The 12,402-nt window shown below is 41.5% G+C and overlaps 1 protein-coding gene across 1 annotated transcript in view; it reads left to right on the top strand.

Annotated features, from left to right (window-relative positions):
- Nucleotides 1-12,402, top strand: part of NXPH2 (neurexophilin 2) — a 281,561-nt gene that overhangs the window by 212,384 nt on the left and 56,775 nt on the right. The gene's annotated exons all lie outside the window — the stretch shown is intronic.

The raw sequence follows: 12,402 nt of genomic DNA on the forward strand, positions 1-12,402 counted from the left end.
ATTTTGTGCCGACTTGGGCGGTTAATAGCAAACCCCCATACATGCTATTGCTACCAAAATTGCTACACGTGTTAAGGAGAATATTTGGTACAAGTGAAAAAAAAAGAATTTTTCAAAAAGACTTTGTAGTTTTTGAGAGAATGTTTTTTAAAAATTTTTGTTTAAAAACATTTTTTCTTAGCACATTTAAAATTGATTTTCTCAAAAACTACAAGGTCTTTTTGGAAAAAAATTTTTTTGACTTGTACCCAGTATTCTCCTTAACATTTGTAGCAATTTTGATGTCACTACCATGTATGAGGGCTTTGCTATTCCCTGCCAAAATCAGCATGAAATTACGTGAAAATTACATGAAATTTTTAGGCAAAATTACGAATCACTATACGAAATCAATTGAATTTACAAACCGTAATTACGTATAAGCGAAATGCGAACATTTACGTGAAATTTCACGCAATCGTAATTAGCTGATTACGATCATTCCTAGTTGTGATGTCATAGGCATAAGGCCCCGCCCCTTTGTTCTCCAAACTCACCACTGCCAGATGCCTTGACCAGGACTGGAGAGGCCAGCGGCTGGAGTCCAATGCTGAGTGCATTTTTATGGTTTTAGCTGAGCTAAGTAATTTTTCCTTCTTAAAGGAAATATCAGGCAACGTAATAAAAAGATTTACTTACCTGGGGCTTCCTCCAGCCCCTAGAAGCCTATGTGTCCCTCACCGCAGCTCCACTCTTAGCGGGTCTCCTGGGGTCCCCTTTGTAGTAGCTGCCAACACGACAGATTTCGCTGAGATTTTTCCTAGATGATATTTTCACTTTTTATCAATAAAATACACTTAAACCCCCTATTCCCCCCTTCTCCCTTACCCCCCACTCGATTTCTCACTTGTGTTGCCCCCAGCAAGCAAGGAAACACTCAGAATACTTTTGATAGTACTTTTTAGCCTACTTTTTGGTATTTTTTTCATTGCAGAGTGCTAAAAAGTTATTTTCAACATAAGATGAAAAATGATCTTCTAGGAGAAAACTTATGCGAAAAAATGAATTGAATAAGGGGCTCTGGCCCATATGCAAATAACATTTTCTCCTGGCTTTTCTCCTTGGAGATAGTAGTTAGATTAAAGAGACACTGAAGCGAAAAAAAAAATGATGATATTATGATTTGTATGTGTAGTACAGCTAAGAAATAAAACATTAAGATCAGATACATCAGTCTAATTGTTTCCAGTACAGGGAGAGTTAAGAAACTCCAGTTGTTATCTCTATGCAAACAAGCCATTAAGCTCTCCGACTAAGTTAGTCCTGGAGAGGGCTGTTATCTGACTTTTATTATCTCAACTGTTCCTGAACTATTTACTTTTTCTCTGCTAGAGGAGAGGTCATTACTTCACAGACTGCTCTGAAAGAATCATTTTGAATGCTGAGTGTTGTGTAATCTGCACATATTATAGAATGATGCAATGTTAGAAAAAACACTATATACCTGAAAGTAAAAGTATGAGAATATTTTCTTTGCTGCTAATCTTCTAGTAATTATTTATAGTACACAACCAATTCACTATATCATATTTTTTTTTTTCCGCTTCAGTGTCTCTTTAACTATTCAGCACTCTGCAATAGAAAAATTACCAAAGAGTAGGTGGAAAACCACAATTTAAAACTTTCTTGCTTGCTGGGGAATTAAAGAATCAGAATCATTTTTATTTCCGCCAAGCATGACTTGGTCGTGCCCGGAATTGGGCTTGGCACGAAGCAGATACAGGAAAGACAACAGAGATAACAGGGTAACAGGGTAACAACAGAGATAACAGGGTAGCATACATCAAACAAATGCAATACAGTAATGCATAACAGAGAAAAACCTTGTTCACAGTAAATATGGAGATCTGCAGTGCAGACATGCTTAAAGAACGGTTCCGGCTAGTCGGGGAAGAACAGCCTAAGTAGAGGCATTTTTTTGACAAGGCCCCACATGCTATTCATTTTTTTTCTCCTAAATTTTCTCCTAGGTAATTTTTCAGACCTTGTCAATACAATGCCTTGTAATCAAACAGCAAGCAAGAAAATGTTCAAAATAATTTTGATAGTACTTTTTCAACAATTTTTTGGCACTTTTTCAATTGCACAGCACTAAATAGTTATTTTAAAGAGAAGATGAAAAATAATCTCCTAGGAGAAAAATTAGGAGAAAAAGTTAATTGCTATGGGCCAAGGTGTTAAAATATCATCTACCGTAGGAGAAAACTCAAGAGGAAAGTGAATTGCATATGGTCCTTTGAGCCTAATAGTCTCTGTTTGGATCATTGTATAGTATCTTTGTGTTTATGTGTGCAACGAATGAGGTTATCAATTCGACATAAGATTTGCCATTGATCTTAGTGCTGAACTCGCTCTAAATGCCTGGATCTGGATCACTGTTCGGTCTGCTGTTTATTCATGAGTCCATGAAACAGATCTCACTGAAGTTATAATAAGTAATTATAGAAAATTGTCTTGCGTTGGTCTTTTATGGGTGTCTATAAATAGAGATGCACCAATTAACCTCTTTATTAGACCTATTGTTAAATATAAGCCATGTATTCATCTGCTCAGATTTCCCTTATATCTAGCCGGTCTGATATTTTTATCCCGAAGAAAAACCCTTACTTTCTAATTCCAAAACCCTCCAATTTACTATGAATAAGGCTTAACTAGGAGGCAATTATGTGTGCCGGAAGTGATACAACACTGCATTCCGGCGCTGGCTTTATAAATAGTCTCCTCCCATTTTAGCTGTGGACAGATGATCTGATTTTCAGTGTCACAAGCTAATAATCACTTCACAAATTGTTATCATGCTTGAATGAATTAAAGAGATATTATACATTGTTAATACCAAAACTTTATTTATAACAGTGGAGCTGCCGCCAAAACCTTTATTCATTTATTTATTTATTTATTTATTTTAGCTTACTCACTTGGCACTATGCTCACACCTTTCCCCACTTCCCAGAAAAAAAATGCACAAAAAAATTCCTTTTTTCAACAAGAAAAAAGGTTTATTTACATGCGACGGAAACAATTTTTTATCTGACTGCTATAAGGTAGAAAAACATAAAGATAATTACAGTAATGTGCAAAAAAAATTTTTTCATATGTTTATGTTCATTTATATAGATTTATTTATAACATTGCACCATTCTGTCACATTTGCAGTTTAGAAACCACACTCTGTATTTTAAGCTGTAAAACAGAGCTAATGGCCCCTTGAACTTTCCTGGAGTGAAACCTTATCTCAAACTATCACTCACTGTTTTGTGGCTGTTTAAAATAAACCTGAACTCTTGCACAGGACAGAAGGAAAACATAGAGAAATAGAGAAATGTACCCTGTATGTATTTAGAGAGTTCAGCCTGTCTAATCCCCTTTTGTCTGTGTCTAATCGCAAGATGTAATTTAATCTCTCCCCTGTGTCACCTAACTGCCACAGCAGATAAGGCAGATAAGCTCATTTGAAAGCACAGGATGATAACAATATGTCTGCTTCCATAAATCAGGAAGTAGCAACAGTTCAGATTTATTTTAGCATTTGTATCAGCTGTAACAAAGAAATGTTTTGCTTTAAAGGTTATTATGCTGTTACATATCTTTTAGAGCAAAAATTATGTTTTGAGTTCATATCCACTTTAAGTTAGTACAGGACTGAGTTGGACCAAGTTGGTCAATAGCTCAGAGAAGCTTTTTTGCATATATAACAACTCAAGTGTTTTAACTTTTCCTGTACTTAAAAAGACACTGAAGCAAAAAAAAAAAAAAAATGATATAATGAATTGTATGTGTAGTACGGATAATTACTAGAACATTAGTAGCAAAGAAAATATTCTCATATTTTTATTTTCAGTTATATATATATTTTTTAATAACATTGCATCATTCTCTAATATTTGCAGTTTACACACTACTCAGCATTCTTAATGATTATACAGAGCAGCCTACTGAACTTTTGAACCCTTCTCTGCAGAGAAAAAGAAAATACAATGACAGACAGTTGAGATAATAAGCTTCAGAAGACAGAGCTCTCTGCGACTTTGAAAGTCGTAGAGCTCAATGGCTCTTTTGCATAGATAACAACTGGAGTTTCTTAACTATTCCTGTACTGGAAACAATATTAGACTTATGTCTCTGCTCCTAATATTTTATTTATTAGCTGTACTACACATACCAATCATTATATCATTTTTTTGTGCTTCAGTGTCTCTTTAAAAACAACATGAGATGTTTTTCTTGGCTGCTAATGTATTTGCTATCTGTACTACACATACAACTCATTATCTCATAAGTTTATTTTCATTTCAGAATTGCTGAGTGAGTGAGGCACATGATGATGTCACATATTAGGGGGTAGTAAGGGGTGGGCAAAATAATCGCTGGCATGTTTGTAAAATTTTCCTCAAACTTTCGATCAGTATTTGACTAGACAAAGTAGGCCCAATCCAATTCACTTTATCTGTTAAGTTTTCTCCTAGGTGATAATTTCACAGTATAAATAAAATGTCCTTGAAGCCACCAGCAAGTGAGAAAATACTCAAAATTATTTTGACAGCACTTTTCCACCTACTGTTTTGTACTTGTTCGAATGCAGAGTACAAAAGTTATTTTAACCTCCTTAGCGGTATGCCTGACACTGTGTCGGGCATGCCGCTGCAGAGGTTTTGCTGAGGATCAGGAATTGCCGGAATTAATTTATTTATGTAATTGCATCCATTAGATGATAGCTAGCACTACACTAGCTAGTATTGTCTGCCGGCACCCCCCGATTGGTCGCAATCCCCCCCCCCAATTGCCCACTAGATACATTACCATGCCGGGATCCAGCGATCTAGCAGCCTCCCGCTCAGCTCCAGTCCTCACTATGGGGAGGATCGGGACTGCGCATGACGTCGGTGACGTCAAGACATCATGTACGATCCTCCCCATAGTGAAGACTGGAGCTGAGCGGGGGAGGCTGCACCTATCGCAGGATCCAGGCAGGGTAATGTAGCCAGCAGGCATTCGGGGGGGTAATGGGGGGGGGTCCCCAGAGGTGCCGGCAGACAATACTAGATAGCCTAGAGCTAGCTAGTATGTAGTTGACACATTTAAACTAATAAATTAGCAGGGGGGGGACTGATAATGCAAAGCCTCCTGAGCAGCGTAACGTTCAGGAGGTTAAACAGGAGATGGAAAATTACCTCCTAGGAAAAAACTAGAAGAAAACGTGAATAGGATTGGGCCCATCATCAAAATGAATCAATTGAAAATTAAAGTGAAACAATAGATAAATCACACCTTTGGATCCATATTAAATCAAAACCAAAGTAGCAACCCCACTTACATGTTGATTCTCTCACTCCCACTTGGGCCGCTGCTACCCTAGATCCAGGCCATTGTACTCTCTCCGGAGATCAAAAGATCGTGCCAACGCCAATAAGGCATCATTTACCATTGTTTACATAGAAAATCCCTGTTCCCATGCCAAAGAATTGAGATGAAATGGGGCCCTCGGCAAGATAGCAGTTTTTCCCCACCACTGATGGTCACCTGGCTTTTTTAGTAAGATTTGTGGGGGGCAGCATCCACTAGAACACTAGACTTTCTCCAGACCCCAGGCAACTGCCTAGAATTGCCTTGTGGATGATCTAGCTCTGTTCTCGCCTAATGGGGCTACAAGGTATACTTGACTGACGATTTCACGAGAACCATTCTAAGTGAGGTTGGGGACAATTCGCTGCAAGATGTAATTTTTGCTTGCTTATCCCTTGGGGTATGATTGTGCCAATTCTTAAATAGTGGATATGATGGTTGCATTTATGATAGTTGGCATAGGGTGGCTGAACTTGTTATATGAGGCTGCACGAGGGTGATATGATGGCTGCATTTGCTATAGTGGGATATGATGGCTGCACTTGTTATGAGTGGGATATGATGGCTGCACTTGTTACGAGAAAGATATGATGGCTGCATTTCTTATAGTGGGCATATGATGGCTGCACTTGTTATGAGTGGGATATGATAGCTGCATTTGTTATAGTGGGCATATGATGGCTGCACTTGTTATGAGTGGGATATGATGGCTGCATTTGTTATAGTGGGCAAATGATGGCTGCACTTGTTACGAGAAGGATATGATGGCTGCACTTGTTACGAGAAGGATATGATGGCTGCATTTCTTATAGTGGGCATATGATGGCTGCACTTGTTATGAGTGGGATATGATAGCTGCATTTGTTATAGTGGGCATATGATGGCTGCACTTGTTATGAGTGGGATATGATGGCTGCATTTGTTATAGTGGGCAAATGATGGCTGCACTTGTTACGAGAAGGATATGATGGCTGCACTTGTTACGAGAAGGATATGATGGCTGCATTTCTTATAGTGGGCATATGATGGCTGCACTTGTTATGAGTGGGATATGATAGCTGCATTTGTTATAGTGGGCATATGATGGCTGCACTTGTTATGAGTGGGATATGATGGCTGCATTTGTTATAGTGGGCAAATGATGGCTGCACTTGTTACGAGAAGGATATGATGGCTGCACTTGTTACGAGAAGGATATGATGGCTGCATTTCTTATAGTGGGCATATGATGGCTGCACTTGTTATGAGTGGGATATGATAGCTGCATTTGTTATAGTGGGCATATGATGGCTGCACTTGTTACGAGAAGGATATGATGGCTGCATTTGTTATATTGGGCATATGATGGCTGCATTTGTTATATTACATAGTTACATAGTTATTTTGGTTGAAAAAAGACATATCCATCGAGTTCAACCAGAAAACAAAGTACAACACCAGCCTACTCCCTCACATATCCCTGTTGATCCAGAGGAAGGCGAAAAAACCCTTACAAGGCATGCTCCAATTAGCCCCAAATGGGAAAAAAATTCCTTCCCGACTGCAGATGGCAATCACATAACATCCCTGGATCAACATCATTAGGCATAACCTAGTAATTGTAGCCATGGATGTCTTTCAATGCAAGGAAAGCATCTAAGCCCCCTTTAAATGCAGGTATAGAGTTTGCCATAACGACTTCCTGTGGCAATGCATTCCACATCTTAATCACTCTTACTGTAAAAGAACCCTTTCCTAAATAAATGGCCTCCGTGCGCAGATCATGTCCTCTGAGAGGGCCTAGGGACAAAAAGCTCATCCGCCAAGCTATTATATTGCCCTCTGATGTATTTAGACATGTTAATTAGATCCCCTCTAAGGCGTCTTTTCTCTAGACTAAATAAACCCAGTTTATCTAACCTTTCTTGGTAAGTGAGACCTTCCATCCCACGTATCAATTTTGTTGCTCGTCTCTGCACTGCTCTAAAACTGCAATATCTTTTTTGTAATGTGGTGCCCAGAACTGAATTCCATATTCCAGATGTGGCCTTACTAGAGAGTTAAACAGGGGCAATATTATGCTCACATCTCGACTTTTTATTTCCCTTTTAATGCATCCCAAAATGTTGTTAGCTTTAGCTGCAGCAGCTTGGCATTGAGTACGATTATTTAACTTGTTGTCGATGAAGACTCCTAACTCCTTCTCCAAGTTTGATGTTATAGTGGGCATATGATGGCTGCATTTGTTATAGTGGGCATATGATGGCTGCACTTGTTACGAGGGGGATATGATGGCTGCACTTGTTATGAGGGGGATATGATGGCTGCATTTCTTATAGTGGGCATATGATGGCTGCACTGGTTACAAGAGGGATATGATGGCTGCATTTGTTATAGTGGGCATATGATGGCTACACTTGTTATGAGGAGGATATGATGGCTGCACTTGTTATTAGGGGGATATGATGGCTGCACTTGTTACTAGGGGGATATGATGGATGCACTTGTTACGAGGGGGATATGATGGATGCACTTGTTACGAGGGGGATATGATGGCTGCACTTGTTATTAGGGGGATATGATGGCTGCACTTGTTACTAGGGGGATATGATGGATGCACTTGTTACGAGGGGGATATGATGGATGCACTTGTTACGAGGGGGATATGATGGCTGCACTTGTTACGATGGGGATATGATGGCTGCATTTGGTATAGTGGACATATGATGGCTGCACTTGTTATGAGGGGGATATGATGGCTTTACTTACTACGAGGGGGATATGATGGCTGCACTTGTTACGAGGGGGATATGATGGCTCCATTTGTTATAGTAGACATATGATGGCTGCACTTTTTGTGGGGGGATAGTATATGATGGATGCACTTGTTATATGAGGCTGCACTTGTTACGAGGGGGATATGATGGCTGCATTTGTAGTAGTGGGCATAGGATGACTGCACTTGTTATATGAGGCTGCACTTGTTACGAGGGGGATATGATGGCTGCATTTGTAGTAGTGGGCATAGGATGACTGCACTTGTTATATGAGGCTGCACTTGTTACGAGGAGGATATGATGGTTACTTTTTTTATAGTGGGCAAATGATGGCTGCACTTGTTATATAAGGCTCAGAATGACTGTTCTCATTGTAAGGGGATAGTGATTGCTGCACTTGTTATTTGAGGCACATGATAATTGTACTTATGATCTGAGCTTTTGGATGACTGTTCTTGTCAATGATGGCTGCACTTGTTACATGGGGAATGTGATGGTTGCATTTGCTATAGAAGGATATACTGACTGCAGCTGTTAAATGGTAACATGGTTGCTCTCCTTGTTATACGGAGGACCATATGTAACATCCATGTACAACATCTCCTCCCTTACATATACTGCACCCTTGGGCAGAAGCTCTCCTCTTCTTTATGTGCAGCCTTCTCTTAAATATGTAGCAACCCCTCTTACTTGTCAAACTGCACCCAACCCCCCCCCCCCCCCTTGCCAACCTGGACCCAGGCTTTTGTGATTGTGCCTTCTCAGAAACCTGGCCCTGGTAAAGACATGTAGTAGTGCCTGACAGTGGCGTGAAAGGGGGCCCCAACCACTACTTCACTCCCTCAGATAAAAGGTTCCATCCTTCAGATCAGGTGTTTTTGTGTCTACACATGTTATGGGTGTGGAGATCACTATGGCCACACTGGTTTTATGACCTTTGCAAACTTTGCAACCCCAGTGAGGGTCACAAGAGGTAGGCAAGGGAAAGGGTGTGAACATTGGGGACCCCATCAAAGTTTTGTGGGGTGGGGGGGCATGATTTGTACAGAGTACAGAGGACCAGAGTCACTCACCGTTACTCAGATTTCGTTGGGTGCATAACCAAGGTAGTAAGCCAAACTACCAAGGTAGGTAAGCACACTCTTTTTAGAACATTATTTTCGACACTAACGTTATTGTCTACCTCTGTGTTTTGATAAAGGGGACCCTGTGGGGCCCCGAAACAATTGTCAGCTTAACAGTGTGGATTAACTGATGGAATAAAAGCAACTTAATGTGAAAACAGTGTGCTAACCTACCTTGGGCTTATTGGGGGCAAGGTTTGTAGTTCTGGACCCTGGTGGCTGATGCCACTTTTGCAGCCAATTGTTGGCAGTTCATCAGAGGCCCAACAAGTCCAGTAAGATCTGGATTGCATTCAAAAACACAGATTGTGCGGGCTGAATCATAATAAAACATGCAGAAACTATGAAATAAAGTGCTTAAAGAGACTCTGTAACTTGAAAAAGATCCTCTGGGGGGTACTCACCTCGGGTGGGGGAAGCCTCCGGATCCTAATGAGGCTTCCCACGCCGTCCTGCGTCCCACGGGGGTCTCGCTGCAGCCCTCTGAACAGCCGGCGACAGGCCCGACTGTAATTTCAATATTTACCTTTGCTGGCTCCAGCGGGGGCGCTGTGGCTGCATTCGGCTCGGAAATAGACGGAAATACCCGATCTCCGTCGGGTCCGCTCTACTGCGCAGGCGCCAGAGACTTGCGCCTGCGCAGTAGAGCGGACCCGACGGCGATCGGGTATTTCCGCCTACTTCGGAGCCGACAGCCATCAGAGCGCCTGCGCAGGAGCCAGGAAGGTAAATATTGCGTCACGGCTGTACGGAGGGCTACAGCGAGACCCCCGAGGGACGCAGGACGGCGTGGGAAGCCTCATTAGGATTCTGAGGCTTCCCCCACCCGAGGCGAGTACCCCCCAGGGGACGTTTTACCGTTACAGTTCCTCTTTAAGCAGCAATCAGCTCAGTCACTAACTGCCATTAGTTTCCTGCTTGGTGTAAATTACAGACACAGGCTCCATTTGTCCTAAATGTTAACCGTAGGCTGTAATACTTTATTATTATTATTTTATATCATATTGGTGATGTTGTTCCCTCTTGAAGAAACGTGTCCTCTTCTTTGAAGTCAGTGCTGCTTCGGTTTCTTCTCAGCTTGTTTGAAGGCTTCTTTGTTGATTGAAGGGATGCAGCCTGCAGCATCCATCCTCTTCATCGTCTTCAATCAACAATGCTCAACCGATGTAATCCCTCCAATGATGATGCTGCTGTGTTACATGAATATGTTTTTTTCTTGTCTGTAGTACAAAGTGGTGTAGACCCGGCACTGTCTTGTTACTGATATTTTATTTCCCCAAAAATGCAGCTTAACGTGGCATACATAGGTCACAGGAAGGTACATTAAACCTGTAGATGCCGCATGTGCAGGGGGGGAAAGAGGTTCCAGGGGGTAGCAGGACAGGCACTACTGCTGTTTTGTGCCGCTAGGGTGCTTGGTCACATGCTTGTTCAGGCGAATGGTAACCCATCTGACCCTTCCGATTAAAAACCCATGGCTCCGTTCTGCATGTCTCCCATTGGCCCTGGTGCTGGAAGTGCATGTGAGTAAGCATACTGAGGTGAAAGGTCTCTTGTAATAGCGATATATACCCTATTTCCTAAAACTGCACTGTTTATGTTTGGTTTTGTTTTGTTTTGTTGCTTTTCTGTTTTTTTTTACAAAACCTTTTCATGCACAGTTAATTCAATTAATGTTCTATGAATTGCTTATAAAACACTGTGCCTGAACTTAGTCGATAAACTTATCCAGACAATAAAAGTCATCATTCACCTTGCCAGTTTTAAGGTCCACAGTAAGGGGGGTGCATTCCTGAACAGCCAAGGGGCACTAATAGACCCCAGTGGTTAGACATGAAAAACTGAATTTCCCCAAATCACTTTTCACAGTTCTGCTCCTCCCTGTCTATCACATCGATTCCTACAGTTCAATTTAGCTTACGGTTTGTTATAACATGATAAAGACTTCCCTGCAAGTTATACAGCTGCGTTAGGAAAGAACCCATAGTTTTAGCTTGATTAAAAAGAGTCAGCATGTGTTATTCGGTTATGCTTTTTTCCTGCTGCTTCCCCAAAGTGTTATTACCTACTGTGTCATTTGTTCTTTACTGCAGGAACGTATCTCTAGGGTTCAGGGTTCTGCAAGAAAAACATTAGCTCAATCAGTAACACAGAAAGGCTTCCCATAAAGGGCGATACCTAGAAATCTTAAAACAAAACAAAACTGCAGAACAGGAGAAGAAGAGATGCGTAGCTATCAACTTTCTGAGCCGTGTTGCTTGCAAAGTTATTTGCGCATCGAAAATGCTAGTTTCAATTTTGAGAATATAGTCATGAAAATACATTGGCTCATATGCAATTCACTTTTTTTTCCTGAGCTCTTACCTAGGTGACATTTTCACAAATTGGCCCATATGCAATTACATTTTTCTCCAACGTTTTCTCCTAGGAGATACATTTTTCAACTTCTGTTTAAAACAACTTTTTAGCACCCTGCAATTGAAAAACTTCTAAAAAAAATGAGAAACGTACTGTCATTATTACGGTGAGCATTTTCTTGCTTACTGGTGGCTTACAAGGCATTTTATTGCTAAAGTTTAAGTATATAAACTAGGATAAAACCCGATGACCCCCCCCCCCCCTCACATGGCACCAGTTCAGCGTGCAGCTCCAGGGCTCCACTCCCCACAGCATCCCCCGACCGGCCACAGAGAAGAGGGATATCACAACATCAGGACGGTGACTGCCTAGTCCCGAGCCTAGTGCCGCCAACGACTCCTCCATGGTCCACCTCATCAGCCTGGCTCCCTGCCGAACACCCGATTGGTCTCCCAGGACCCCCACAAGACAGATGCAGACTGCCACACCACCTAAGGTGCCAGCCCAGCCAGAGCCAGCCATATCTGCCACACATGCCAGCAGCAGCAAGCAGTAAGTAACTGTGTGTGTGTGTGTATGTGTGTGTGTAGGTGTGTGTAGGTGTGTGTGGTGTGTGTGGTGTGTGTAGGTGTGTGTAGGTGTGTGTGGTGTGTGTAGGTGTGTGTGGTGTGTGTGTGTGTAGGTGTGTGTAGGTGTGTGTGTGTGTGTGTGTGTGTGTAGGTGTGTGTAGGTGTGTGTGGTGTGTGTGGTGTATGTGTGTTGTGTACAGTGTGTGTACAGTG

This window comes from Hyperolius riggenbachi, chromosome 7 (genome assembly GCF_040937935.1).
Source record: "Hyperolius riggenbachi isolate aHypRig1 chromosome 7, aHypRig1.pri, whole genome shotgun sequence".
Classification (NCBI taxonomy): Eukaryota; Metazoa; Chordata; class Amphibia; order Anura; family Hyperoliidae; genus Hyperolius; species Hyperolius riggenbachi.